This window comes from Pelodiscus sinensis, chromosome 15, assembly GCF_049634645.1.
Source record: "Pelodiscus sinensis isolate JC-2024 chromosome 15, ASM4963464v1, whole genome shotgun sequence".
Classification (NCBI taxonomy): domain Eukaryota; kingdom Metazoa; phylum Chordata; order Testudines; family Trionychidae; genus Pelodiscus; species Pelodiscus sinensis.
The window spans coordinates 24,686,585-24,711,381 of record NC_134725.1 but is presented as its reverse complement, the minus strand read 5'-3'; positions in this window follow the sequence as shown (position 1 = coordinate 24,711,381).

Sequence of the window (24,797 nt, the reverse complement as noted above, 5' to 3'; positions counted from 1 at the left end):
TTTAAATTTGTAGGATTTGAATGTCAAACATTATCCATTTTATTGAATAATTACCATACATCGTATATTTGAATCAGAAACTCATAAAACTTCCATTACTCTTTCCATAACTAATTTGAATTATTTTGTGATTTGTAACAGTAAATATTTTCTTTGCCCTAAAATGACAGTTGAATAGGCGACTCAATTTTAATTTTGTTAGCAAATATTTTATGAGCTCTACTCATAATAGTCATAAGTTTTTTCAAATGAAAAACAAAAATGATTCTTTAAATCTCTCACCCAGAATATTGCAATGTAAAAAGTAGTGCATTCAGCCCTTTTAAGTGGCAGGATTGTTTATGCAAAATTTGATATCTGTAGGTAATTACAAAGTATGACTTTATTTTTCACAAATAAATCCACAAACAAACAAACTCTTTAAAATATATAATAGAGACATGAGAGTGGCTAAGGGAACGTGATGGGTCAGATCCAGCTTGTGTTGGCCAGGGCAAAGAAGTGTTCTCATTGTCACTTCACTAGGCTTCATTTCAGCCAGCCAGGAAGAGGGAAGACTGGCTGAAACAATATCCTTTACTTACAGAGCTCTTGTATAAAGCTACCCTCGCACTGTGGAGGTCTTTAGAAAGAGACAATAGCACCAAATCACCAGGAGTAACTCTGAGTATTTAATGCCTTGATAGCTTTCATTGCTCTATAATTTTGACATGTACCCCACGCCTAACTCTGCCTCAGCCCCTCCCATCCCATGGTGGGCCATGTGTCTGGTCTCAAGACCCATACAGATGCCGAAGAAACTGAGCATATCTAGCTGATTTTCCTTATTGCTCTCCCCGGCCCACGTCTCAGGGGTCATGTCCTCATATGCATTCTCTTCTTCAGGGGCCATGACCTTGTGCACACTCTTTTCTGCTTTCTCTGGACCCACTGCCTTGTGTGTGTTCTCTTCTTCCACCATGCTTACCTATAAAACATAACATTTTTATAATGCGTGTGTAATTTTCCACATTTTGCTATAAAACAATACAAATCAGTTTACCACTGTCTCTGATTCTTCACCCACCATAGGTAACGTCGGATTTTTCTGCTTGCTGTTCTTCTCTTTCACAGGTGTCAATGCTTTCCGCTTTTTCTGTTCTGTTACTCTAGCATACAATTTGGGTCTCAAATAGTGGATATGAGATAGTGGGGTAGCCCTCAGGGTGCCATGGATGCACTCAGTTTTCTCAGCATCTGTACAAGTCTTGAGACTGGAAACAGGGCTGTATCGCCCATCTGTTGCAAAATAAAGCAAGCTTTTATACACGAGGGCAAACGTTCATTGGGTGGCTTTTTTCAAATAAGCCTGTTTCCAAAATGGAAAACATCATTCTGCGTCTAATTGGTACCCACCAGGGATCGCCCACTAAATTCTATTGGTCCACTCTAAAGGGTGGAGCTGGATTTGCCTATTGGATGTACCTAAAGGGAGAGCCGGTTCCTAGGGCTCTCAGTCTCGCCTTCTACCGTTCCTCCTTCCGGTTGCTGATGGAGAATGCCAACTCGTGGAAGCCACCTTGGACGCCATGTGCAGGTTGTGGGGAGGTCTGGAGCTGGGTTTAGGGGAAGAAGTGGTTCTTTTTAGCCAGATAAGCCGGCCTCTCTTATTCCATTTTCCCTGATTTTTCTCTCTCCCCTTCTTTCTTTTCTTTTTAGATGGATAAGCCGGCCTCTCTTAGTCCATTTTCTCTTACCTGGAAAACTGGCATTCAAGATGGTGATGCCCCACCTTCTTGGACACCTTGTGGAGGGAGGGAGTGGGGGTTGGAGGTGTACCTGGAAGGTGGCTAATTGGCCCATGGGAGGGGTTGGGGGTGGGCTAGGTGTGGGTTTAGGAGAGACAGTGGGAGAGTGCAGGGTTAGGGGTTGGACCAGTGGGAGGGGAGGGCCTACCATGGAAGGGGCAGTGCTAGAGGTGGGGCTAGGGGCAGTAGGAGGAACCATGGGAGGTGGCAAGGTTAAAACTATACAGTGATGAAAACTATCGAGGCATTAACTACTACTGTGCCTTGCAGCATAGCTTCACTGGTGTAAAAGAGGAGCATGGCTTGCAGCCCATGGACCATAGGAGAACAACAAAGTGTTGATTGTATAGCTTTGATAATGAAGGTAGAAATTAGAAAAAGCTTATATTGGGGTGATGGTAATTGGATAAAAGAATGTTAGAGTGGCAAATGTAGCCATAATCCCCCAAAAGATTAAGAATACAATAGATAAACCATTGCCATGTGGAGAGAAATGAAGGTCTATAAGAGAATTATGGATTGAATGACCCAGGATGTCCCTTCCAGACTGATTCTCTGTGGTAAGTTTTTCCAATCATGATGTTCATTGTCATAGGCCTGCTTTAAACTTCAAATATTTTACCTGGTACTTCTTTAATTACTGGAGCCTGGACTAGTCATTGCTCATTTTATATTATAAAGATCCCAGCCCTGATTCCATGTACAACCAATACAACCCAGGAAGTGACTACAGGCAGTCACCGAGTTACGCGGATCCGACTTATGTCGGATCCGCAGTTACGAACGGGGTTTACTCCCCACCTCCCTGGTCTGCTGGAGACCAGCAGACCAGGGAGACGGGGAGCAAAGCCTCTGAGGACGCCGGCAGCGGGACAGCCACGGCGCGTCTGGGCTGTCCGCTGCCAGCGTGCTCTGCGGCTTTGCTCCCCGTCTCCCTGGTCTGCTGGAGAGACCAGGGAGACGGGGAGCAAAGACGGGTAGCACGCGGGCAGTGGACAGCCCAGACGCGCTGCGGCTGTCCCACTGCCGGCATCTTCAGAGGCTTTGCTCCCCGTCTCCCTGGTCTGCTAGTCTCCTGGTCTGCGGCTGTCCCACTGCCGGTGTCCTCAGAGGCTTTGCTCCCCGTCTACCTGGTCTGCTGGTTTCCAGCAGACCAGGGAGATGCAGAGCAAAGCCGCGGAGGACTCGGGCGGCGGGACCGCGGTGCATCTCGGTCCGCCGCCCGCGTCTCCCTGGTTTGCTGGGGGTGGGCCCAGCTAGTACGCCCCCCCAGCAGACCAGGCTTTTCTCCGGACACCTGTGGTAGAGCAGCTGGGGCGTTGCCGGTTGGTCCTGCAGCGCCGCTCTGGGTGCTACTGGACCAACCCGGCAGCACCCCAGCTGCTCTGCCCCAGGCAGCCTGATTCAGTCACTGCTGGTCAGTTTCAGCAGCGGCTGAATCAGGATGCCTGGGGCAGAGCAGCTGGAGTGCTGCTGGGTTGGTCCAGTAGCGCCGAGGAGCGGCGCTACTGGAGCAACCCAGCAGCACCCCAGCTGCTCTGCCCCAGGCATCCCCAAGTCAGCCGCTGCTGAAACTGACCAGCATTGACTACAGGAAGCCTGAGACAGGGTTGCTCTGCCCCGGGCTTCCTGGAATCAGCCGCTGATCAGTTTCAGCAGCAGCTGACTTGGGGACGCCTGGGGTTCTTAAGTTGAATCTGCATGGAACTGGCGTCCAGATGCAGCCTGTTGAAACTGATCAGAGGCTGATTCCAGGAAGCCCGGGGCAGAGCAACTCTGCCTTGGGCTGCCTGTAGTCAGCCGCTGGTCAGTTTCAGCAGCGGCTGAATCTGGACGCCAGTTTCGACTTACATACAGATTCAACTTAAGAACAAATCTACAGTCCCTATATTGTACGTAACTCGGGGACTGCCAGTACTATCTTGATGCCCTACCTCAAATACTTCAAGGGGGCTTTAAACTCAGTTGAGGGTCCAGCCAGTGTGGATGCTCTATTTCGTAGTAGTTCAGCACTTTTTTGATGGACTTTTGGGGTATGGCTAGACTGCAGGTATTTGTCGACAGAAGTTTTGTCGACAGATACTGTCGACTAAGCTTCTGTCGACAAAGAGCATCTAGACTACAACCAGTTCTGTTGACAAAGCAAGCCTCTTTGTCAACATGACAGTGTAGATGCAAAGGACAGTGTAGATGCAATAACGCCTTCTGTCAACAGAACTCTGTCGACAAAAGGCGTTACTCCTCATAGAATGAGGTCTACAGCCGTTGACAAAATTGCTGAGTTCTGTTGACATTATATCGACAGAAATCAGCAGCAATGTAGACGCAGGTATAGTTTTGTCGACAAAAGTCCACTTTTGTTGACAAAACCCTGTAGTCTAGAAACACCCTTATAGTGTAGGTATTTTGGAATTTGTATTCTGAAATTGCTTATTTTGAAATAAGCGTGCAGTGTAGACATAGCCAATAGAGAGCAGTGTAGCAATCTGTTGCTCTGAGTAATTTTTATGGGTTCTATGAATTAAGAATAAAACCAGCACAGGCAGAATTTTGACTATGTGTAGCTGAGTCCCACTACATTACAAATCTGCTTGCTGCTAATTTGTACATTACAGTTAATACACCCACTTGTATTCCTGCTCACTGTGATATTCTGTAATGACACTAACACAGTGCTAAGAAATGTGAAGTAGCTTTAAAATAAATGTTTCTGAAGGATATAGAATTCAAGGCCAGGTCCAGACCCTATTGAAGTCAACTGCAGAACTACCAATGACTTCACTGGATGAGAATTTGGCTTCTATTATCTTCAGGTCAGGTTTAATCCTTTGAATTTCTTTCCAGAACTTGGGATGTCAGCACTTCTATGAAACAGAATTAGTGTTTGGAACAGCAGTATACAAAAACCCACTATGCATCCCTTTCACTTCCAAAATCACAGCCTCTGTCTCATTGTCCTCACTAATACAACTTACCTAGCAAAGAAAGAAAAATTCTTTTGTAGTTCTGTGCTGTTGATTTTCAGCCCCTTCCACCCCTGCTTTCAAAATATACCAGCTGATTCAGTCTTCACATATTTTAATCTATTCAAGTCAGTAGCAATTTATTGAATATTCTGCCTTGATTCTGTTGGATTTTTACATTCAAACTTTTTTTGCATGTATTTAAATTGAACAGTGCATGCATTTAAATTGAGCAGCTATTATTACAGCAAAGCCATAATAAAGGTCAAACATTTGTTAGATTGAAAGCGACATTAATACCTTTCAAATTCTTATTAGAAATGTTCCATCATGGCTCCATTTTCCTGAGCAGTAAAAGGTCACCTGTCAAATCTATCACCATCTCTCTTTCTATTCTTCCTACTTTCAAGCAAGGATCAAAGAAAGTAGAAAAGAGTCAAAAGAAGCACACGTCCCAAGAGCGTCAATTTGACGAGTTTAATTAAAGTCACAAGTTCAAGCTTATACTAATCCATTACCTGAAATTCTGGAGTAGATGTGGCATGGTACACTGACCTAAAGCAAATGAATGCAAAGATTGAGGGATCATACACAGCATCCCTATCCTTATATAACTAATCATTTAAGTAATCTGAGAATCAGTTCTAGAATCATAGAATCATAGAGCTGGAAGAGACCTCAGAAGGTCATCAAGTCCAGCCCCCTGCTCTAGGCAGGACCAGTTCCAACTAAATCAACCTGGCCAGGGCTTTGTCAAGCCGAGACTTAAACACCTCTAGGGATGGAGATTCCACCACCTCCCTAGGTAACCCATCCCAGTGCTTCACCACCCTCCTAGTGAAGCAGTTTTTCTGAATATCCAACCTGGACCTCCCCCACTGTAACTTGAGACCATTGCTCCTTTTTCTGTCATCCGTCACTACTTGTTCTGTCATCCCTTCAGGAAGTTGAAGGCTGCTATCAAATCCCCCCCTCACTCTTCTGCAGACTAAACAAACCCAAATCACTCAGGGTATGTCACACTACAATGTTAGTTCGAACTAACGGACGTTAGTTCGAACTAACATTCATAGGCGCTACACTAGTGCTCTGCTAGTTTGAATTTAAATCGAACTAGCGGAGCGCTTAGTTCGAACTAGGAAAACCTCATTTTACGAGGATTAAGCCTAGTTCGAACTTACTAGTTCGAATTAAGGGGTGTGTAGCCCCTTAATTCGAACTAGTGGGAGGCTAGTCCTCCCCAGGTTTCCCTGGTGGCCACTCTGACCAACACCAGGGAAACTCTATGCCCCCCCTCCCGGCCCCGGACCCCTTAAAGGGACACGGGCTGGCTACGGTGCCCGTGCCAGGTGCAAGCCTGCCAGCACCCAGCCAGCAGACCCTGCACCTGGCACGGCACAGAGCCACCCACCCGGTGTCCCCCAGCCCACCCCATCTTCCCGGGACCAGGCTGGCGGCTCCCGGGAGCTTGCCTGGGACCGCAAGAGGCGGGCACCTTCCTGGGCTAGTGTAGACATCGTGGACCTCATCCACGATCTCCGCACTAGGCACAGGAAAGTGGCCGTCAAGGGCAGGAGAGCTGCCAGCCTGGCCACCCAGGAGCAGGTGTGCATGAAAATCAAGGGGGTCCACTGAGACCCCCGACCCTGAGCCCTGAGCTTACAGTGGCCGTCCTTGGTCAGACCAAAGGTCCATCTAGCCCAGTAGCCTGTCTGCCGACAGTGGCCAACCCTAGGGACCCTGGAGGGGATAGACCGAAGACAGTGACCAAGCCATTTGTCTCGTGCCATCCCTCTCCAGCCTTCCACAAACTTTGGGCAGGGACACTACTCCTACCCCCTGGCTAAGACTACTCCATGGACCCAAACTCCATGACTTGATCTCACTTCCCTTTAAACTCTGTTCTAGTTCTAGCCTTCACAGCCTCCTGCAGCAAGGAGTTCCACAGGTTGACTCTGCTTTGTGAAGAACAACTTTCTCTTACTAGTTTGAAGCTTGCTACCCATTCCTTTCCTTTGGTGTCCTCTAGTCCTTCTTTATGGGAACTCATGAAGAACTTTTCTGTATGCACCGTCTCCACCGAACTCCTGCTTTTAGAGACCTCTATCCTGTCCCCCCTCCGTCTCCTCTTTTCTAAGCTGAACAGTCCCAGTCTCTTTAGCCTCTCTTCATATGGGACCTGTTCCCAACCCCAGATCATGTTAGTTGCCCTCCCCTCTCCCAGCCTTTCTCTTCCCCTCTCCCACCTCCTTTTCCCAGTCTCCCCCAGTTTTGTTCAATAAAGACAGAGTCAATGTTGGAAGAAACGTTATCTTTATTTTGTACATCAGGAAGGGGGGCTAGGGAAGGGTAAGTGGAAGGAGGTGGGGGAGGAATGGGGTACGAGCCCCCAATGGGGAGGACTGGGCTGGCTCTGCGGGCTTCTGGGGGTGGAAGCTCTCCTGCAGCCCCCCAATTGTCCCCTCTCCCCAGATGGCAGCCTGCGGCAAGTGCAGCCGGGCTGATGGCCAAGTGCTGTGATGTGCCCAGTGTGGGCACTCCAAGCCAGGACTGCTTTGCAAGCGGGGCACCCCTGGGAACTGTCTGTCTGGGGTGGGGGTCGGGACCCTTTAAGCGCAGCCCTCGGCTAGACTGAGACAGCATCTCCACGCTCTAAGTCCTCCTCTTATGCCCTGCTGGCACTGCTTCCAGCCGTCCTTAAGCCCTGTTCAGGGTCCACTCAATGTGGACTTGCTAGTTCGAATTAGCAAAACGCTAATTCGAACTAGTTTTTAGTTCTAGACACGTTAGTTCGAATTAGCTTAGTTCGAATTGACTAATTCGAACTAAGTTAGTTCGAACTAATTCTGTAGTGTAGACATACCCTCAGCCTCTCCTCATAGGTCATGCACTCCAGCCCCTTAATCATTTTGGTCACCCTCTGCTGGACCCTCTCCAATGTGTCCACATCCTTTCCATAGCGGAGGACCCAGAACTGTACTCAGTACTCCAGATGTGACCTCACCTCTGTGATAGTGGTTTTTATTTTTAACAAAAGGATAGATTGTTTGAGACTGAACATTTGCACAAGAGAATGTCTGTATCCCTACATGTGCTACCCAGGCCTCAGATGCCTCTTATGTGTCAGAGGACTTACTCTCTTTCTTATCACTTCCCTGGAGCAGATGGGCAGAGAGGAATGGCCAAAGAGTGAACTCTTGGTTCACACACAACGCACCCCCAAACAACTCATGAACATGAGTCAGAGCAGGAGGGGCGGTCATTTACTGCTATATAAGCCACCAGTAAATTATTATAGGGGCAAGAAGAATATGTGGGTGAGACCAGTGTGTCTATGAGCAATAATGTGACTTGTGACACTCCTTCTTCCTCATATCACAATCTACAGTCTAGCTTTAACAGACAGCTCCTAAGCACTCATAAACCAGCATAGCTCCATGTAAATTCAGTCAAACTAGACTAGTTTATGCCAGCTGAGTATCTAACACTTTGTGTCTTACAGCCACTGAAATGAGTTTTACCAGCCAAACACAATATTTGGTCAACAGAACAATGCATTTTTTTTTAAGAAATGTTTTTACACTATGAAAAAAGGAACAAAGGGGAAAGCATGGTTTTAAAAGACACATTTCAAATAAATAGCTGTGCTTTCAATTTTGAGTGTCATGACAGTTGGCCAAATGATGTAGTATATTGTTATGTGTATTTGCACAGTGATTTATGTAGCACATAACATTATATATAGAAATACATTTTTTAGCAAGAAAAGGCAAATCAAGAAAGAAGAAAGGGAGGACACAATTCATGAATCACCTCTAGCACAGTAAAGTGTGGGTGGCATCCTGTAGTGGATATTTTCCTATTTGTGACTACAAACTGTTCATACATCTAATTTTTTTATATCTGTGACACTCTTATTAATAAATTTCTTTAAAAAATATGCTGAAGTTGGAATTTGATTAGCTAAGCAGTTTTGAATGATTTATAATTGTGATGCAGGGCAAGGAACATAAAATTGGATATTTAGGGATACAAGTCATTTGAATGAAAGCTTAAGTGAAAAAAGGATTCTATGAGAATATAGACAGTCTTCCATATTATGTAAGTATGAAGGTGTTACACAAATAATGGTATCAGCAGAGTGAATATGTGGACAAAACTGGCAATGGGGTTTGTTGCAAGGGAAGGTACCAGGGTTGGTATTAGTGTGGTATGTCCTGTGGTTGTTGGTAAGAATCATCTTGAGGTTAGGTGGTTGTCTATAGGGGTACGTCTAAACTACATGGCTCCGTCGACGGAGCCCTGTAGATTTGTTTTTTTGGAAAAGTCAAATGAAGCCGCGATTTAATTGATCGCGGCTTCATTTAAATTTACATGGCTGCCATGCTGAGCCGACAAACAGCTAGTCAGGACGCTCCCCTGCCGACATCAAAGCCCTTTGTCGGCAGCCCCGGTAAACCTCATCCCACGAGGAATAACGGGGCTGCTGACAAAGGGTTTTGATGTCGGCAGGGGAGCATCCAGACTAGCGTGCTGAGCCGACAAACAGCTGATCAGCTGTTTGTCGGCTCAGCGCGGCAGCCATGTAAATTTAAATGATCATTTAAATCGTGGCTTCATTTGCCTTTGCCTATCTGTCTAATCTACATGGCTCCATCGATGGAGCCATGTAGTTTAGACACACCCTAGGAGACTATGAGTCCACATATTCACTCTGCTGATACCATTATTGGACCTAATCAAGTGAATTATAAGATCAAGAACACATATTCCTGCGCATCCAGAAATATAATTTATGAAATCATGTGCCGAAAAGTGTCCATCTGCTATGTACATTGAACAAACGTCTCAGACACTTCGCCAAAGGATCAATGCCCACAAACAGATATCAGACAAGATCACAAAGAAAAAACAGTTTCTTGCCATTTCAACCAGAAAGGACATTGTCTCAATGACTTGATTACCTGCATCCTGATTCAAAGGCCTTTTAAGACTTCACTTGAAAGAGAATCCTCTGAACTGTCATTCATGTTTAATTCAACACTTTACACTCAAGTTTGAATAAAGATGCTAATTATCTTACCTATTACAAAGATAGTTTCCCCAATTATCACCTCTAATATCATTAGCTCACAGACATTTACCTCCGCCCCCATTCCTCCTTCTGTTCTGAAATTTGATTTGTCCATTTCATATGTGTTCATTTTTTTAATTGTATCCTTTGGTATATATGGTTGTGACAATTTTCTTCCACTATTTGATCTGAGGAAGTGGGTCTGGTCCACGAAAGCTCATCACCTATTAAACCATCTTGTTAGTCTTTAAAGTGCTACACAGTCCTGTTTTTTGTTTCAGCTACACCAGACTAACACGGCTACATTTCTATCACTGCATGAATATAACTCCAATGCGAAACCTATTGTGCTGGCTTAGGTTAGAAAAGTCATGCATGCTAACAAAGTTTAGAAACAAGTAGTTTGTCCTGGTAATGCTAAGCCCATAACTCCCAGTGAAATTCCGAGGAACTCCCAAAGTCTGGCCTTTGCTTTCACCTGTCAGTCAGACTTCTCCGCAAACACTCCACACGTTATCCAAAGCCTGCACTCCTTCTGGAGTTTCATGTTATTAACATGCAAAACAACAGTAAGATGAAAGCTCACCTCAAATGGCCTCTCCACGTTGGCAGCCCTTTCTAGAATACCCTGCCTAAAGATTGATCTTACTCATTTTCACTCTCTTACTGAAACACCCTATCTCTGAGGGAGAGGAAGTTCTCTCTACCCTACCCTATCTCTGAGGGAGAGGAAGTTCTCTCTCAGTGCATCAGCAGACCAAATTAACACTTTCCTGGCAGGCTCATACATACTGACAGGGAAGGGTATTCCAGGGCAATACTGCCAACCAGTTATACAGCTTTCCAGTGAATCCCATATAGGCTCTTATTAGAAAGGGGCTAGCAAGTTGTTTTTCTCTTTATTGTTAAGGGAACTATACCAGCATCGTACAGTTTATAGACAAGCACTGTAGACACATACTCTTTCCCTTTGAAGAGACTTGCAAGTGCTGTTTAAGGGTGTGTCTAGACTACATGCCTCCGTCAACGGAGGCATGTAGATTAGCCAGATCGGCAGAGGGAAATGAAGCCACGATTAAAATAATCGTGGCTTCATTTAAATTTAAATGGCTGCCCCGCTCTGCTGATCAGCTGTTTGTTGGCAGATCGGGGCAGTCTGGACGCGCCGCGCCGACAAAGAAGCCTTTCTTGATCGGCACAGGTAAACCTGGTTTCACGAGGCATACCTGTGCCGATCAAGAAAGGCTTCTTTGTCGGCGCGGTGCGTCCAGACTGCCCCGATCTGCCGACAAACAGCTGATCGGCAGAGCGGGGCAGCCATTTAAATTTAAATGAAGCCGCGATTATTTTAATCGCAGCTTCATTTCCCTCTGCCGATCTGGCTAATCTACATGCCTCTGTTGACGGAGGCGTGTAGTCTAGACGTACCCTAAGTGTCCAAGTCTTTCATTTATAAATGAGAGTTTCACCATTGTTCTGTCATGTCAGTGCACATAGGATTGCCCAACACAACCCACAGCCTTGTGGCTACATTTTGCAGAAGCAGAGCGTTAGAAAGGAAAGGCAATTTGTTAATCGCTTTTACACTTGAAGGACCTACTCCTTTGTGCAGTCATAGCTCTGTTGGTATTGTGACAATTTTTCTTTCAAGAACTGTGGTATCTGGATATTGAAATGACTAGGGTTTAATTTACAAACAAGATAACCATTTTTTTATTATTGGTGACACAAATCTTAGCATATTGTACAATATACATGGCCCCAGAGCACTCCTTCACAGCATCATTCATGACATTGCAGAAGCTCTTTACTAAGTCTTTCTTAGTCACTTTCTCTTTAGTTTCGTTAGCCTTTGGCCTAATCCCATTGTAATGGTGATGTGACGCTCCAGTCAAGTCTCCTTAAAATATGTAACCCTTTCCAGCTTAATGGATAGAATCCAATATATAAAATGCAGAACCATGTGATTCTTTGGCCCAGCCTGGCTCCAAGGTGGAGGAGAGTCAAAGGGTACCCTGAAAGTAACGTGGTGGGCCGGGTTCCAGCATGGCCTAGGGGATAGGGCCCAGCCTGGCTCCAAGCCCATCTCCATATACAGGCAGTCCCCGACTTACGCGGATCCGACTTATGTTGGATCCGCAGTTACGAACGGGGCTGCCCTGGAGTACACGGACTGCGGGACCTCGCGGTCCTGCCGCCCGTGTACTCTGGGGCTTCCTCCGCGTCTCCCTGGTCTGCAGACCAGGAAGATGTGGAGCAAAGCCGCGGAGGGGCTCGGGCAGCGGGGCAGCACAGGCGCGCCGGGGTTGCTCCGCTGCCGGCTTCCCCGCGGCTTTGCAAAGACGCAGGGGGAGGGGCTCGGGCAGCGGGGCACCCCAGGTGCGCCTGGGCTGCCCCGCTGCTGGATTCCCCTCGGCTTTGCAAAGCCGCGGGGGGGCTTGGGCAGCAAGGCAGCCCAGGCACGCCTGGGCTGCTCCGCTGCCGGCTTCACCACGGCTTTGTAAAGCCGCGGGGGGGGGGGGGGACTCGGGCAGTGGGGCTTTGCAAAGCCGCGGGGGAAGCCGGCAGCAGGACAGCCCATACGCCCCGCGGCTGTCTCGCTGCCGGCATCCTCAGAGGCTTTGCTCCCCGTCTCCCTGGTCTGCTGGTCTCCAAAGCCGCGGAGGACCCAGGCGGCGGGACCGTGGTGCGTCTTGGTCCGCTGCCCGCGTCTTCCTGGTCTGCTGGGGTGGGGGAGGGGGCGCAGCTAGTACACCCTCCCCCCCCCCAGCAGACTAGGCTTTTCTCAGGACGCCTGCGGCAGAGCAGCTGGGGTGCTGCCGGTTGGTCCCGCAGCGCAGCTCTGGGCGCTACTGGTCCAACCCAACAGCACCCCAGCTGCTCTGGTCCTGATTCAGCCGCTGCTGGTCAGTTTCAGCAGCGGCTGAATCAGGACGCCTGGGGCAGAGCAGATGGGGTGCTGCTGGGTTGGTCCAGTAGCGCCGAGGAGCGGCGTTACTGGAGCAACCCAGCAGCACCCCAGCTGCTCTGCCCCAGGCGTCCTGATTTAGCCGCTGCTGAAACTGACCAGTGCTGACTACAGGAAGCCCGAGGCAGAGTTACTCTGCTCCGGGCTTCCTGGAATCAGCTGCTGATCAGTTTCAGCAGCAGCAGACTTGGGGACGCCTGGGGTTCTTAAGTTGATTCTGTATGTAAGTCAGAACTGGCGGTCAGTTTCAGCAGCGGCTGAATCTGGACACGAGTTCCAACTTACATACAGATTCAACATAAGAACAAACCTACAGTCCCTATCTTGTACGTAACCCGGGGACTGCCTGTAAAGGACTCCAGCCAGCCACAGCCATCAGCCAGTTTCTGACCCTCAACCAGCTCAACCTTGCTACAGTCTTTTTTTCTCTGGTATCATAAGATCACCTGCAGGAGCCTTCTTGTTCTCTGCCATGCTTACAACCTTCTAATGTTGGACATTACTGACACAGCTTCTATTGCTTCTTCATTTTCTTCTGCACTGCACCCTGAGCAGCAGCTGGCTGCCTCTCTCTGACCTCTTCCCTCAGCCACAGCCACAAGGCTCCCACCCAGAGAAGCTCCAGACATCTTCCCTGGAACCCCAGGACTCACTAGGAGCTTGGAACACCTGCGTTCTAAGCCCTTTGGGACATGGACTGGGTCTAATTCTGTATAGTTAATGCAGGTGAGTGCTAACAGGAAGTTTAGAGAGGGAGTTCTCCGGGTAAATGAGAAGCAGATACAGGACTCTTGAGGGAAGTGTGTGTTGTGTTTGGGGATTTCTTACTGTGTGCTGAGCTTGTGTTTGTGAGTAAGGGTTGGTGTGTGGTGGGGGTTTATTTTTGTTTGTTTTTCCCCTGTGTTTGTGAGGGGTTTTTTTTCACTTCCCTTTTCCCCTCCCCCTCTCCTTCATGGAGTGTGTGCTGTGAGTGGCAGGTGAAAACTGTTGTCTTCTCATTTTAGTTTGAATTCTAGAAGCCTCTGCTGATTGGCTGAGCCTTGGTAGGGGGAGGGGCTTTTAGGCAGTCCAGGGCTTTATAAAGCAGTGATCAAGCGACCAAGGAGCTTGTGAACAGGTGAGTGCTAACAGGAAGTTTAGAGAGGGAATTGGGAAGGTGATAGGGAAGGGGGCAAGGTTCTTTTGCCTTTCTTTTTAAATCCTTTCTCCAGGACAGCAGGGATGGATGGTGATAGGTCTGATGTTGTTACCTGCATGGAGTGTGCCATGTTTGTCTTCCTCCTGGAAGAAAGAATGGATTTCACCTGCATTAAGTGCAAGCTGGTCGCCATTTTGGAAGAAAATATTACAGGATTGCAGGCCCAAGTGCCGACCCTCTGCTCAATCAGAGAGGATGAAGATTTCCTCGATAGAAGGCAGTGTTTTATCCTGCAAACAAAGCAGGCAGAAGAGCAAGAGAGGGCAGTACGGGACCAGGAAGAGGACTGGCAGCATGTAACTTCTAGAAGGGGAAAAAGGCCAGCACGGGAATCCCCCAGTGCTATAGAGGTAAGTAATTGCTTTCAGGCTCTCTCCACAGGCTCTGCAGTGGTGAATGATTTGGAAGAGACCTCACAAGGAAGAAACTGCAAGGGAACCTCATCTACTGCAAGGCATGGAATGCATACTCCTAGCAATGGGTGTTTCATGACCACCAACCCCAAAAGAAGATGACGGGTGGTGGTGGTCGAGGACTCCCTCCTTAGAGGGACTGAGCCATCCAGCTGCCGTACGGACCTGGAATCTCGAGAGGTGTGCTGCTTACCAGGAGCTCGAATTCAGGATGTGACTGAGAGGCTTACAAAACTGATCAAACCTTCGGATCGCTACCCCTTTCTGCTTCTCCGTGTGGGAACTAACGATATGGTCAAGAATGACCTTGAGCGGGTTACTGCAGATTATGTAGTGCTGGGAAGAAGGATCCAAGAATTCGGAGTGCAAGTGGTGCTCTCGTCCATCTTCCCTGTTGAAGGGAAAGGACTGGCCAGGGATCGTCGAATTGCATAAATGCATAGTTGCGCAGGTGGTGTCGCAGAGGGGGTTTCAGTTTCTTCGACCATGGGACTCTGTCCCAGGCACAAGGATTGTTAGGAAGAGATGAGAACCGCCTAACTAAGAGAGGAAGGAGCACCTTCACAGGCAAGCTTGCAAACCTAGTGAGGAGGGCTTTAAACTAGGTTCTTTGGGGGACGGTGACCAAAACCCTAGCTCGCTGCCCGAGCCCCCCCGCGGCTTTGCAAAGCCGAGGGGAATCCAGCAGCGGGGCAGCCCAGGCGCACCTAGGGTGCTCCGCTGCCCGAGCCCCCCCCCTGCGTCTTTGCAAAGCCGCGGGGAAGCCGGCAGCGGAGCAACCCCGGCGCGCCTGTGCTGCCCCGCTGCCCGAGCCCCTCCGCGGCTTTGCTCCACATCTTCCTGGTCTGCAGACCAGGGAGACGCGGAGAAAGCCCCGGAGTACACGGGCGGCAGGACCGCGAGGTCCCGCAGTCCGTGTACTCCGGCGCAGCCCCGTTCATAACTGCGGATCCGACGTAAGTCGGAGCCGCGTAAGTCAGGGACTGCCTGTATATGGAGCTGGGCTTGGAGCCAGGCTGGGCCCTATCCCCTAGGCCACGCTGGAACCCGGCCCACCACGTTACTTTTAGGGTACCCTTTGATATCTGAGATGTTTGTACACTAAAGTGAGAAGCCTGGGCCGCAAGCAGGGAGAACTTAAGGCTCTGGCCCAACCTAGGAAATATGATTTAATTGGGATAACAGAGGGTACGTCTACACTACAGCGCTAGTTCGAACTAACTTAGTTCGAATTAGTTAATTCGAACTAAGCTAGTTCGAACTAACGCGTCTAGAACTAAAAACTAGTTCGAACTAGCGTTTTGCTAGTTCGAACTAGCAAGTCCACATTGAGTGGACTCTGAACAGGGCTTAAGGATGGCCGGAAGCAGTGCCGGCAGGGCATAAAAGGAGGACTTAGAGCATGGAGATGCTGTCTCAGGCTAGCCGAGGGCTGCGCTTAAAGGGTCCCAACCCCCACCCCGGACACACAGTTCTAAGGGGTGCCCCGCTTGCAAAGAAGTTCTGGCTTGGAGTGCCCTGAGTGCCCACACTGGGCACATCACAGCACTTGGCCATCAGCCCAGCTGCACTTGCCGCAGGCTGCCATCTGTGGAGAGGGAGTAATTGGGGGGCTGCAGGAGAACTTCCACCCCCAGAAGCCCGCAGAGCCAGCCCAGTCCTCCCCATCGGGGGCTCGTGCCCCATTCCTCCCTCACCTCCTTCCACTTACCCTTCCTTAGCCCCCCTTCTTATTGATGTAGAAAATAAAGATAATGTTTCTTCCAACATTGACTCTGTCTTTATTGAACAAAAACTGGGGGAGACTGGGAAAAGGAGGTGGGAGAGGGGAAGAGAGAGGCTGGGAGAGGGGAGGGCAACTAACATGATCAGGGGTTGGGAACAGGTCCCAGATGAAGAGAGGCTACAGAGACTGGGACTGTTCAGCTTAGAAAAGAGGAGACGGAGGGGGGACAGGATAGAGGTCTCTAAAAGCAGGGGTTGGGTGGAGAGGGTGCATTCAGAAAAGTTCTTCCTGAGTTCCCATAAAGAAGGACTAGAGGACACCAAAGGAAAGGAATGGGTAGCAGGCTTGAAACTAGTAAGAGAAAGTTGTTGTTCTTGACAAAGCAAATAGTTAACCTGTGGAACTCCTTGCTGCAGGAGGCTGTGAAGGCTACAACTAGAACAGAGTTTAAAGGGAAGTGAGATAAAGTGATGGAGGTTGGGTCCATGGAGTCCTATTAGCCAGAGGGTAGGAGTGGTGTCCCTGCCCAAGGTTTGTGGAAGGCTGGAGAGGGATGGCACGAGACAAATGGCTTGGTCATTGTCTTCGGTCCATCCCCTCCAGGGTCCCTAGGGTTGGCCGCTGTTGTCAGACAGGCTACTGGGCTAGATGGACCTTTGGTCTGACCCAGTACGGCCATTGTAAGCTCAGGGCTCAGTGTCGGGGGTCTCAGTGGACCCCCTTGATTCTCATGCACACCTGGTCCTGGGTGGCCAGGCTGGCAGCTCTCCTGCCCTAGACGGCCACTTTCCTGTGCCTAGTGCGGAGATCGTGGACGAGGTCCACGATGTCCGCACTAGCCCAGGAAGGTGCCCGCCTCTTGCGGTCCAGGGCAAACTCCCGGGAGCCGCCAGCCTGGTCCCGGCAAGAGGGGGTGGGCTGGGGGGCATCGGGTGGGTGGCTCTGTGCCGTGCCAGGTGCAGGGTCTGCTAGCTGGGTGCTGGCAGGCTTGCACCTGGCACGGGCACCGTAGCCAGCCCGTGTCCCTTTAAGGGGTCCGGGGCCGGGAGGGGGGCATAGAGTTTCCCTGGTGTTGGCCAGAGTGGCCACCAGGGAAAGCTGGGGAGGGCTAGCCTCCCACTAGTTCGAACTAAAGGGCTACACAGCCCTTAGTTCGAACTAGCTAGTTCGAACTAGGCGTTAGTCCTCGTAAAATGAGGTTTACCTAGTTCGAACTAAGCGCTCCGCTAGTTCGATTCAAATTCGAACTAGCGGAGCGCTAGTGTAGCACCTATTAAAGTTAGTTCGAACTAACGTCCGTTAGTTCGAACTAACTTTGTAGTGTAGACATACCCAGAGACTTGGTGGGATGACTCACGTGACTGGAGCGCTGTCATGGAAGGGTATAGACTATTCAGAAAGAAAAGGCAGGGGAGAAAAGGAGGAGGAGTTGCATTATATGTAAGAGAGCACTATGATTGCTCTGAACTCTAGTATATAGAGGGAGAAAAATCTGTTGAGAGTCTATGGGTTAAGTTTAGAGGTTCAAACAACAGCAGTAGAGATCAGGAGAGAGAAAAATCGTGGCGATCGGGAGATATCCTGGATGATTGGAAAAAGGCAAATGTAATGCCCATCTTCAAAAACGGGAAAAAGGACGATCCCACCAAGTTTCATTTATCCCAATTAAATCATATTTCCTGGGCTGGACCAGGGCTTCAAGTTCTCCCTGTTTATGGGCCAGGCTTCTCGCATTAGTATACAAACATTTCAGATAACCAGTTGATCGCCCTATCTTCTCCATTTGTGGTTGGTGTCTACTACAGGCCACTGAATCAGGTGGATGAGGTAGATGAGGCTTTCTTCAGGCAACTGAGAGAAGCTTCCAGATTGCAGGCCCTGGTTCTCGTGGGGGACTTTAATGAACCTGACATCTGTTGGGAAACCTATACGGCAGTACACAGGCAATCCACTAAGTTTTTGGAGAATGTTGGGGATAACTTCTTGGCACAAGTGCTGACGGATCCAACCCAGGGCCATGCACAGCTTGACCTTCTGCTCACAAACAGGGAGGAACTAATAGAGGAAGCAGAGGTGGGTGACAACCTGGGAAGCAGTGATTATAAGATGGTAGATTTCAGGATCCTGACCAAAGGAAGAAAAGAGAGTAGTAAAATACAAACCTTAGTCTGGGATGTTAACATGAAGGGGAAAGAAGCCTTATTGAAGGCACAGAAAGAAACCATCCCAATGTGTAGCAAGAGAGGCAAACATGGTAGGAGACCGGATTGGCTTACGGGGGAAATCCTTGGTGAACTTAAGCACAAAAAGGAAGGTTACAAAAAGTGGAAACTTGGACAAAAGACCAGGCAGGGGTTTAAATGTATAGCTCGAGAATGCCGGAGGGTTATCAGGAAGGGTAAAGCGCAATTGGAATTGTAACTGGCAAAGGATGTGAAAGATAACAAGAAAGGTGCTCATAGGGGATGTGGGGCCACGACTGGATGAAGAAGGTAACCTAGTGACAGAAGATGTGGGGAAAGATGAAGTACTCAATGCTTTCTTTGCCTCTGTATTCACGGACAAGGTCGGCTCCGGGACTAATGAGCCAAGTGATGCAAGTTGGGTTGAAGATGAAAAGCCCTAGATGGGTAAAGAACAGGTTAGGAACTATTTAGAAAAGCTAAACATACACAAATCCATGGGTCCGGACTTAATGCATCCGAGGGTACTGAGGGAGTTGGCAAATATCATTGAGGAGCCTTTGGCCATTATCTTTAAAAAATTGTGGAGATCGGGATAGATTCCGGATGATTGGAAAAAGGCAAATATAGTGCCCATCTTCAAAAAAGGGAAGAAGGACGACCCAGGGAACTATAGGCCGGTCAGTTTTACCTCAGTTCCTGGAAAAATCATGGAAGGGATCTTTAAGGAATCTTTTTGAGGCCCTTGGAAGAGAGGAAAGTGATTAGGAATAGTAAGCATGGATTCACAAAGGGCAAGTTGTCCCTGACCAATCTGATGAGCTTCTATGATGAGGTAACTGGCTTTGGGACATGGGAAAGTCAGTGGATGTGATATACCTTGGCTTTACCCAGGCTTTTTATACGGTCTCCCACAATATTCTTGCCAGCAAGTTAAGGGGATATAGATTGGATAAATGGACGGTCAGATGGAAAGAATTCTGGTGAGAAGGCTGGGCCCAGAGGATAGTGATCAACGGCTCGATGTCAGGATGTTGGTTGATTTCTAGCGGAGTGCCCCAAGATTCGGTTCTGGGACCGGTTTTGTTCAATATCTTTATTAATGACCTGGATGAGGGGATGGATTGCACCCTCAGCAAGTTTGCAGATGACACTAAGCTGGGGGGAGAGGAAGATACACTTAAGGGCAGAGTAACTTAGACAGAGTGACTTAACGCCAGAGTGATTTAAGTCAAATTGGAGGATTGGGCCACAAGGAATCTGGTGAGGCTCAACAAGGACAAGTGCAGAGTCCAGCAGTTAGGAAGAAAGAATCCCAAGTGTTGTTACAGGCTGGGGACCAACCAGCTAAGTAGTAGTTCTGCAGAAAAGGACCTGGGGATTACAGTGGATGAAAAGCTGGATATGAGTCAACAGTGTGCCCTTGTAGCCAAGAAGGCTAATAGAATATTAGGTTGTGTTAAGAGGAGCATTGCCAGCACATCCAGAGATGTCATTATTCCCCTTTATTAAACTCTGGTGAGGCCACTTCTGGAGTATTGTGTCCAGTTCTGGACCCCCCACTACAAAAAGGATGTGGACGCATTGGACAGGGTCCAGCGGAGGGCAACCAAAATGATTAGGGGGCTGGAGCACATGACCTATGAGGAGAGGCTGAGGGACTTGGGTCTATTTAGTCTGCAGAAGAGAAGAGTCAGGGGGGATTTGATAGCAGCCTTCAACTTCCTGAAGGGATGTTCCAAAGAGGACGGAGAAAGGCTGTTCTCAGTAGTGACAGATGGCAGAACAAGGAGCAATGGTCTCAAGTTGTGGTGGGAGAGGTGGAGGTTGGATATTAGGAAAAACTATTTCACTAGGGCTGTGTCCAGACTCAGGGGTTTTTTCGGGAAAAGTAGCCTTTTTCCGAAAAAACTTCCCCTGCGTCCAGACTCAAGCTGCATTCTTTCGAAATTAAATCGAAAGAACTCGGCTTTTCTTTCGATGGCGGTAAACCTCATTTCACGAGGAAGAACGCCTTCTTTCGAAAGTTCCTCTTTCGAAAGAAGGCGTTCTTCAATGTAAATAGGGCTTCTTCGAAAGAGAGCATCCAGACTCACTGGATGCTTTCTTTCGAAAAAGCAAGCCGCTTTTTCGAAAGTTCAACGTGCAGTCTAGACGCTCTCTTTCGAAAGAGGCTCTTTCGAAAGTATCTTTCGAAAGAGCCTCTTTCGAAAGAGGCTTGCAGTCTAGACATAGCCTAGGAGGGTGGAGAAGCACTGGAATGGGTTACCTAGGGAAGTAGTGAAGTCTCCATCCCTAGTGGTGTTTAAGCCTCGACTTGACAAAGCCCTGGCTGGGTTGATTTAGTTGGGATTGGTCCTGCCTAGAGCAGGGGGCTGGACTTGATGACCTTCTGAGGTCTCTTCCAGCTCTATGGTTCTATGATTCTATGAACAGGAACCTGTTTGTGATTGTGTCTGCTAGATGCTGGAGGCATAGCAGTGTCAATTATTAAGGACTGTGTTAACCCATTGTTGACAAGCACTGCATGCTAAAAGAGGAAGCAAATCTCTTCACTCTGTTGTGACACTGTCAGGCCAGAGGGGTACAACAGTGATGGAAGGGAGGTATGATAGCTTTCCCCATTTCCACTTGGGGAAAAGACTAGCTGAATTATACCCTTGAATCATTTGGGAGGGTCACCAAGATTGTGGAGTTTGTCCATCTATACCTCATGCTGGCTAGTGAAGAGAGTAGCTTAACAAACAGCAAGCTGATGCCATAGGTGTGGTGCCTATACCAAGGGCTACTTTGAGCCTCTGAGACAAGCCATGCCTGAAAGCACAGGACCCACCAAGTTTGAGTAGGAGCTTTGTCACAGTGTCTTCTAGAGATCAAATCTCCTTCAGCTGTCTTCTAGCAACCCTGTTTATTTAGCTGTAGTTGTATTATGCTTTCAGTTTTAGAGTTCCCAGGTTCAATTTCTATTGCATTGTCCTACATGGTAGTCATCACAAATGCAGTCATGATAAAGATTCTTTATGCAACCCTTAGAAAATTAAGCAACCTTGCTATTTACCCATCTATAAATTGTGGGTGCTACTACCAGCTTCACAAGGGTGCTATGAGGTTGAATTCATTCAAATCCGTAAACTGCTACAAGTATTGTTAATATACGACTACTAGAAAACATCAGAAAAAAGGTGTTTTGCAGGAAACATAGATAGATTTTGCAATATATCAAAATCTGTTTTCATTCTGAACTGGAACAAAAAGCTGAAATTCTGAAGTGTCCTGCAGCACAAAAATTCAAAATATTGCCTATGTAGAATCATTGAAAAAGTCAGAATGAAATTAATTGAAACAAAGTTGTAACAAAATGCTTCAGCATGATTGAAATGAAATGAGAAAGTCAAAACAATTCATTTAAACTTTTCCCCACCTAAATCAACATGCATGAAAATTCATTTCTGATGGAAAATGTTCTTGTCAAAAATATTTTGACCATCTCTAATCTATGCTTTAGAATAATCCTTTAGGGATGGGGCAAAGGGTGGTTGATTCTTGCCCAGTAACCTCAAAATGAAAATGGACCAAAGAGGCTTTGTATTGTGCACTTTTCTTTAAATTGTGGAAGAAAACACAGTCTTCATGTTGTGTTTGTTTCAGATCTGCCAGAGGCACCTTTATTAAGGCAATTAAGCAGCTGCTGGAAGGGTTTTCATCAACAGGCACAAGCAGACTGCGCAGTTAGAAAAGCCCCCTCCTTTCCCCAGCAGGGAGGTTACAAAGTTTTTATTGTCGGTATACAGCGCAGCTTTTTCAGTCCCAAATAAGGAGATAACTACCAAATTAGGAAAAAAAGCAAGGTAATAAAAACAAAGAAAAGCATATCTTCTGCAGATAACCAGATCGTTTCAGTTTTCTCAGAAAAATAACAGTAAGCATTTTCCTTCTAGGGCCTCCAAGCAGGTATGCACACATAGCCAAAGTTTTAGGCCTACGTTTAGGGCCTAGCTTATTCAGATTCCACAAAATACATTATCGAAATTGAGATTACAAAATGTGGCTTTTGCTAGTATTTCTTTTTATTATTTCTGCCATCCACTAGTTCATCCATTTCAACAGATAATATTCAGCTTCCCTACCTATCTGATTTTTTTTCCCCATCAGCATTATTACTTTCTGGCAAGTCTGAGGCTTGTTCACATACATAATTAATGTTTTCAATAACAGTACATAGAAATTAACTCCTTTATAATTATTCTTTTCCTTTTTAATTTTTGAATCTTCCACACAACCAAAATATTTCTGATCTCTTGGGTTTGTTTGTTAATATCTCTGATATGATTAGGTGAAAAAATTCCAGGATAGCATTGTTCTGCATTCTTGACAGCATATCAAGTAGCCAGTTGGCCCTCTAATTTGGAAGCAGCATGGTATGATTCATTAATCCTGGGTACTGGCTCCGACACTGATTCTCTGTAACTGTTAGGTATCTCTGCACCTCATTTTCTCTATATGTAAAGTGGGAAAACTCTCACCACAACCCACCAGAGCCATTCTGATGCCTGGACTGTCAATGCCTTTGAATGTGCCTTAAGATAACTGGATGAGACAGAGTGTGTTATAGAAGGCCTAATCTCTGTGGGTATGTCTACACTACCCGCCTAGTTCGAACTAGGAGGGTAATGTAGGCATACCGCACTTGCAAATGAAGCCCGGGATTTGAATTTCCCGGGCTTCATTTGCATAAGCCGGGTGCCGCCATTTTAAAATCCCGGCTGGTTCGAACCCCGTGCCGTGCGTCTACACGCGGCACGAACTAGGTAGTTCGAACTAGGCTTCCTAGTTCGAACTACCGTTACTCCTCATTCCACGGGAAATTCAAATCCCGGGCTTCATTTGCAATTGCGGTATGTCTACATTACCCCGCTAGTTCGAACTAGCGGGGTAGTGTAGACATACCCTGTATTATTACTATTTTATTCATTAGTCTAATTTGGCATAGAAATTATGCACCAAGTCTTGCTTTGCTCCTGCTTTGCTTCTTTTGCACCTTTCATTGCAGCACAAAAAAAAAAAAAAAAAAAAAAATGTGGAGAGCTGTCCTAACAAGGGAAATTCAGGATTTGTTTTGTGTAGGGGAATCCGCAACTCATGAAGACCTGGGATATATAGACCTGGGATAGTTAGTTCTATGGAGTTCCATCCTTGGGCCTCAGTAAGGGGGAAGGTGTGTCTGACACTAAAGCCTAAGGTAATATTGCAAATGAGCACAAGTTAGAGCAATTCTGAGGCTTCTCTAACTTGCATTTGCGATAGAACTGGCCCCCTAGATCACAGATGTATGTAAAGGTGGCACCCCTCAACATGTGCTCTGGCACATTATTTCTAATTTCTTCTTAGCTGTGTAGTTACCTACTCATTTTCCGTTGATTGTTCACAAGGAATGTCTAAGGAAAGTAGCCTGCCACTTTCTATAATATAGTTTCAGTAAAAGAGAACCTGATAAGGTTCTTAATACAGAAAATAGAATGCTGCAATTAAGATACAACACTTTAAAAATGGGGTCATTGAATAGCAGCTTGAAAAGGAGTATTTGGAAAAGGTTACTTTCAGAGACTGATTGAAATACAAAATTAATCAAGACAATTGAAAAAACTGAAAAGGCCAGATAACTTAGCCAGCCCTTTATTAACTTAGCCAACCCTTTGTAGCTCCTCCTTCTTTGATCTGGCTGCCCCATTTTTCTTGTATTGGTTACCAATTGGCTAGATTGGATGTTTCAATCTTGGTCCAAAATGGATTTTTTAATGATATAGTACATAAAATCATATTTCATGAACTTAGCAATACTCTAATGTAGAGGTGCATTCCAAGGCCTTTCCACACACATTCTATGTGAATTTTCCATTGACTTCTATGGAACAGTCAGGCCAATGATTCTGAAAAATCTCACCCTACATACACATTTTCAAAAGGTCTTTAAAAATTCCTTTTTGTTATTTGCAGGTGGACCCATTTGTGCAGGCACTACATAGTACAGTACATATATTGATGATGACTGACAGCATAGTAAGGAGAAATGATCAAAGGAGAGGATGAGAAAAGTCAGGGAAATCTAAGAGATTTGTTGTTAAATCTTGAGGAAACAATTAAACCTTTTGGTTCAGTTCCCTTGTTGCAAATTGGTCAAATACCTTCACCACAAGTTATGTGTTCAAGCTGGTAAAGCACCATAGTGTGGTCAATTATTTTTGTTACAATTGTTAATTTTTCAACTCCTATTTTTATTGTGGAACTTGAGATATTTGATTTCTCATTGCATAGCTGCTACGCCTAACAGCTTCAATTTGCTGAGTCTCAATGTAAAACGTGCTTCAGAGGAGTCAAATGAGCATACATGAATTCCAGAGTAGAAGCATTTCACACAGAGCACAGTGTCATTGTTATAGCAGAACTTAAGAACAGGAAATTAGGAAGAGAAAAAAATGTGTTATTTT